This window comes from Arachis ipaensis, chromosome B5, assembly GCF_059453495.1.
Source record: "Arachis ipaensis isolate K30076 ecotype BB chromosome B5, ASM5945349v1, whole genome shotgun sequence".
In the NCBI taxonomy this organism is placed as follows: domain Eukaryota; kingdom Viridiplantae; phylum Streptophyta; class Magnoliopsida; order Fabales; family Fabaceae; genus Arachis; species Arachis ipaensis.
This window is the reverse complement of record NC_142440.1, coordinates 113608460-113614185: the sequence shown is the minus strand read 5'-3', so window position 1 is coordinate 113614185 and position 5726 is coordinate 113608460. Positions and strand designations below refer to the sequence as shown.

The following is a 5726-nucleotide window of genomic DNA, read 5'->3' as shown; positions in this document are numbered from 1 at the left end:
AGGTAATAGGGAAGAGAGATTGAGGTGATATAGGATTATGAGGAGGGAAGGTGAGTGGAGGTATGTGGGGATCCTGTGGGGTCCACAGATCCTTAGGTGTCAAGGATTTACATCCCTGCACCCTTGAGGCATGTAAAATGCCTTTGCATGCAATTCTGGCGTTTAAACGCCGAATTGATGCTTGTTCTGGGCGTTTAACACCCAAATGCAGCATGTTTCTGGCGTTGAATACCAGTTCTATGCTTGTTTCTGGCGTTCAGCGCCAGCTCCATGCTCTGTTCTGGCGTTGAACGCCAGCCAGATGCTCCTTACTGGCGTTTAAACGCCAGTAAGTCCTTCCTCCAGGGTGTGATTTTTCTTCTGTTGTTTTTGATTCTGTTTTTAATTTTTGGATTTATTTTGTGACTCCACATGATCATGAACCTAATAAAACATGAAAGAATAATAAAAATAAAAATAAAATTAGATAAATAAAAATTAGGTTGCCTCCCAACAAGTGCTTCTTTAATGTCCATAGCTTGACAGTGGGCTCTCATGGAGCCACACAGGTGATCAGGTCAATTTTGTAGACTCCCAACACCAAACTTAGAGTTTGGATATGGGAGTTCAACACTAAACTTAGAGTTTGGCTGAGGCCTTCCAACACCAAACTTAGAGTTTGATTGTGGGGGCTTTGTTTGACTCTGTACTGAGAGAAGCTTTTCATGCTTCCTCTCCATTGTTACAGAAGGAGATTCTTGAGTTTTAAACACAAGGTTGTCCTCATTCAGTTGAAGGATCAATTCTTCTCTGTCCACATCAATCACAGCTCTTGCTGTGGCTAGGAAGGGTCTTCCAAGGATGATAGATTCATCCTCTTCCTTCCCAGTGTCTAGGATTATGAAATCAGCAGGGATGTAAAGGCTTTCAACCTTTACTAACACGTCCTCTACTAGTCCATAAGCCTGTTTTCTTGAGTTGACTGCCATCTCTAATGAGATTCTGGCAGCTTGCACCTCAAAAATTCCCAGTTTCTCCATTACAGAGAGTGGCATGAGGTTTATTCCTGACCCAAGGTCACATAGAGCCTTCTCAAAGGTCATGGTGCCTATGGTGTAAGGTATTAGGAACTTTCCAGGATCTTGCTTCTTCTGAGGCGTTCCATTACTCACAGGATTCCTCTCAGAAGTGTACATAAACTGGTTATTAGCAACTATGTCAATGAGTTCTTGAGCTTCTGCAGGCATTTTCTTTAGGTGAATCGATCCACCTGCAGAAGTATCCAATGACATCTTGGCTAATTCAGACAGACCATCATAGAATATATCCAGGATGGTCCATTCTGAAAGCATGTCAGAAGGACACTTTTTGGTCAGTTGCTTATATCTCTCCCAAGCTTCATAGAGGAATTCACCTTCTTTCTGTCTGAAGGTTTGAACATCCACTCTAAGCTTACTCAGCTTTTGAGGAGGAAAGAACTTGGCTAAGAAAGCCGTGACCAGCTTATCCCAAGAGTTCAGGCTATTTTTGGGTTGAGAGTCCAACCACACTCTAGCTCTGTCTCTTACAGCAAACGGGAAAAGCATGAGCCTGTAGACTTCAGGATCTACTCCATTAGTCTTAACAGTATCACAGATCTGCAAGAATTCAGTTAAGAACTGAAAAGGATCTTCAGATGGAAGTCCATGAAACTTGCAGTTTTGCTGCATCAGAGAAACTAATTGAGGTTTCAGCTCAAAATTGTTTGCTCCAATGGTAGGAATGGAGATGCTTCTTCCATGTAAATTGGAATTAGGTGCAATAAAGTCACCAAGCATCCTCATTGCATTATTATTATTATTTTTGGCTGCCATCTCCTCTTCCTGTTCGAAAATTCCTGTAAGGTTGTCTCTGGATTGTTGTATTTTAATTTTTCTTAGTTTCTTTTTCAGAGTCCTTTCAGGTTCTGGATCTGCTTCAACAAGAATGTTCTTGTCCTTGCTCCTGCTCATGTGAAAAAGAAGAGGACTAAAGATACCGGGGATCCTCTTTACCACAGTATAGAGGTTCCCTTCTATGAGTAGAAGAAAAGAAGAATAAGAATGTAGAAGAGAAGAATTCGGACTCGGAGGAGAAGAAGGGGTTCGGATTTTGGGTGAAGAGAAGTGTTAGTAGATGAATAAATAAATAGAAGGAGATGAGGGAGAGGGAATTTCGAAAATTAAAAATTAAAATTTAAAGTTAAATTTTGAAAATAGTTTTTGAAAAAGGTTAGTAATTTTCGAAAATTAGGAATGAAATAAAATTAAAATTAAAAATTGAAAACAATTAATTAATTAAAAAAAATTTTGAAAAAGAGGAAGGTATTTTCGAAAATTAGAGAGGGATAGTTAGTTAGGTAGTTTTGAAAAAGATAAGAAACAAACAAAAAGTCAATTAGTTAGTTGAAAAAGATTTGAAATTCAATTGTGAAAAGATAAAAAGATAAGAAGTTAGAAAAGATATTTGAAAAAGATATGAAAGAAAGATATGATTAAAATTAGTTTTGAAAAAAGATTTGAATTTTAAAATCAAAATTAATGACTTGACTCACAAGTAATCACAAGATATGATTCTAGAACTTAAAGTTTAAATCTTTCTTAACAAGCAAGTAACAAACTTGAAATTTTTGAATCAAAACATTAATTGTTGATGATATTTTCGAAAATATGATGTAAAATTAAGAAAAAGATTTTTTTTAAAAATATTTTTAAAATTTTCGGAAATAAATAAGAAAAATGAAAGAGATATGATTTTTGAAAAAGATAAGATTTTTAAATTGAAAATTTGATTTGACTCATAAGAAACAATTGAATTTTAAAAAGTTTTGAAAAAGTCAACTCAAATTTTCGAAATTTATGAGAGAAAAAAGGAAAGATATTTTTTTTATTTTTGAATTTTTAATGAAGAAAGAGAAAAACATGAAAAAGACTCAATGCATGAGAATTTTTAAATCAAAACAATGAATGCATGCAAGAACACTATGAATGTCAAGATGAACACCAAGAACACTTTGAATGTCAAGATGAACACCAAGAACTTATTTTTGAAAAATTTTTAAGAAAAGAAAAACATGCAAGACACCAAACTTGGAAATTTTTAATGCTTAGACAATATGAATGCAAGAATGCATATGAAAAACACCATACAACACAAAAAATATAATATGAAGATCAATCAAGAAGGTTTATCAAGAACAACTTGAAGATCATGATGAATGCAATGCATGAATGCAATTTTCGAAAAATGCAAGATGAGTATGCAATTGACACCAAACTTAAAATTTGACACAAGACTCAAACAAACAACATAAAATAATTTTTTTTTGGATTTTTGTATATTTTTATTTTTTTGAAAATTATTTGAGGAAGAAAAATAAAGATTTCAAAATTTTTAATATGAATTCCAGGAATCTTGTGCTCTTTAGTCTAAAGCTCCAATCCAAGGGTTAGACATGGCTCACTAGCCAGCCAAGCTTTAGAAGATACAAATCAGGCATATAACAGCTGATACTTCATCCAACTTCATATACATGCCTTTTATGTAGACAAGTGGAAGCCTCAATCCAAAAGAATTTGGATATGGCTTTACAGCCAGCCCGGCTTCAACATGTTACCATGAAACTCTAGAATTCATTCTTAAAAATTTTGAATAATTTTTGAAAACAAAAGGAAAAATTTTTTTTTTTGAAAGATTTTTGAAGAAATATTTTTGAAAAAAAAACAAAAAGAAAATTACCTAATCTGAGCAACAAGATGAACCGTCAGTTGTCCAAACTCGAACAATCCCCGGCAACGGCGCCAAAAACTTGGTATGCGAAATTGTTACTCTGAGGTTGTAAAATTTGTTGTTCGTTCTCTCCCTGGCAATGGCGCCAATAACTGGTGCACAATACCCTGGTCCAAACATAACTTCACAACTTCGCACAACTAACCAGCAAGTGCACTGGGTCGTCCAAGTAATAAAACCTTACGTGAGTAAGGGTCGATCCCATGGAGATTGTTGGTATGAAGCAAGCTATGGTCATCTTGTAAATCTCAGTCAGGTGGATATCAAATGGTTATGGTGTTTTCGAATAATAATAATAAATAAACAGAAAATAAAGATAGAAATACTTATGTAATTCATTGGTGAGAATTTCAGATAAGCGTATAGAGATGCTTTCGTTCCTCTGAATCTCTGCTTTCCCGCTGTCTTCATCCAATCAGTCTTACTCCTTTCCATGGCAAGCTTTCTGTAAGGGTATCACCGTTGTCAATGGCTACTTCCCATCCTCTCTGTGAAAAAGGTCCAAATGCTCTGTCACGGCACGGCTAATCATCTGGAGGTTCTCGATCATACTGGAATAGGATTCACCCTCCTATTGCGTCTGTCACTACGCCCAGTACTCGCGAGTTTGAAGTTCGTCACAGCCATCCCTTCCCAGATCCTACTCGGAATACCACAGACAAGGTTTAGACTTTCCAGATCTCAGGAATGACCATCCATGGGTTCTAACTTATACCACGAAGATTCTAATATCTCGGACTCGGTCCCCTGTATTAGATATCTAAGGGATACTAATTCTAGCTTGTTTGCATGTAGAACGAAAGTGTTTGTTAGGCACGCGTTCATAAGTGAGAATGATGATGAGCGTCACATAATCATCACATTCATCATGTTCTTGGGTGTGAATGGATATCTTAGAAGCGGAATAAGTTGAATTGAATAGAAAATAGTAGTACTTTGCATTAAATCATGAGGAACAACAGAGCTCCACACCTTAATCTATGGAGTGCAGAAACTCTACCGTTTGAAAATACATAAGTGATAATGGTCCAGGCATGACCGAATGACCAGCCCCCATGAAAGTCTAAGATAGCATAAAACTGATCAAAGATCCTTAATACAATAGTAAAAAGTCCTATTTATACTAAACTAGTTACTAGGGTTTACAGAAGTAAGTAATTGATGCATAAATCCACTTCCGGGGCCCACTTGGTGTGTGCTTGGGCTGAGCTTGAAGTTTACACGTGGAGAGGTCATTCTTGAAGTTGAACGCCAGTTTGTAACGTGTTTCTGGCGTTCAAGTCTGGTTTGTGACGTGTTTCTGGCGTTTAACTCCAGACTGCAGCATAAAACTGGCGTTCAACGCCCTTTTGTGTCGTCTAAACTCGGCCAAAGTATGGACTATTATATATTGCTGGAAAGCCCTGGATGTCTACTTTCTAACGCAATTGAAAGCGCGCCATTTCGAGTTCTGTAGATCCAGAAAATCCACTTTGAGTGCAGGGAGGTCAGAATCCAACAGCATCAGCAGTGCTTCTTCTACCTCTGAATCTGATTTTTGCTCAAGTCCCTCAATTTCAGCCAAAAAAATACCTGAAATCATAGAAAAATACACAAACTCATAGTAAAGTCCAGAAATGTGAATTTAACATAAAAACTAATGAAAACATCCCTAAAAGTAACTAGATCCTACTAAAAACATACTAAAAACAATGCCAAAAAGCATATAAATTATCCGCTCATCAGGTGTATTGCTGGAGTTCTTCTGGGATCTTCAATGTCCTCTCCAGGTATAGGTTCCTGGAGGCTGCAAACACCAGATACTTCAGCTCACATTATCAGTTTGCAAATTTCACTGGATCAGTAGCAGGGGTTAGCTGGTCGGCCTTCTCCTGCGGGGTAAAATTTTTCTCATGCAAGGATTCATCGTGCATGAGATCTATGATAGACATATAGGAATC

General features: G+C 36.7%; 1 non-coding gene across 1 annotated transcript; it reads left to right on the top strand.

Moving 5' to 3' along the window:
• The first annotated feature begins 1325 nt into the window (after window positions 1-1325).
• LOC148565410 (small nucleolar RNA R71) lies at window positions 1326-1433 on the top strand. Its single transcript, XR_015884516.1, has one exon. It is a non-coding gene; the product is annotated as a small nucleolar RNA R71 (small nucleolar RNA).
• The last annotated feature ends 4293 nt before the right edge of the window (window positions 1434-5726 follow it).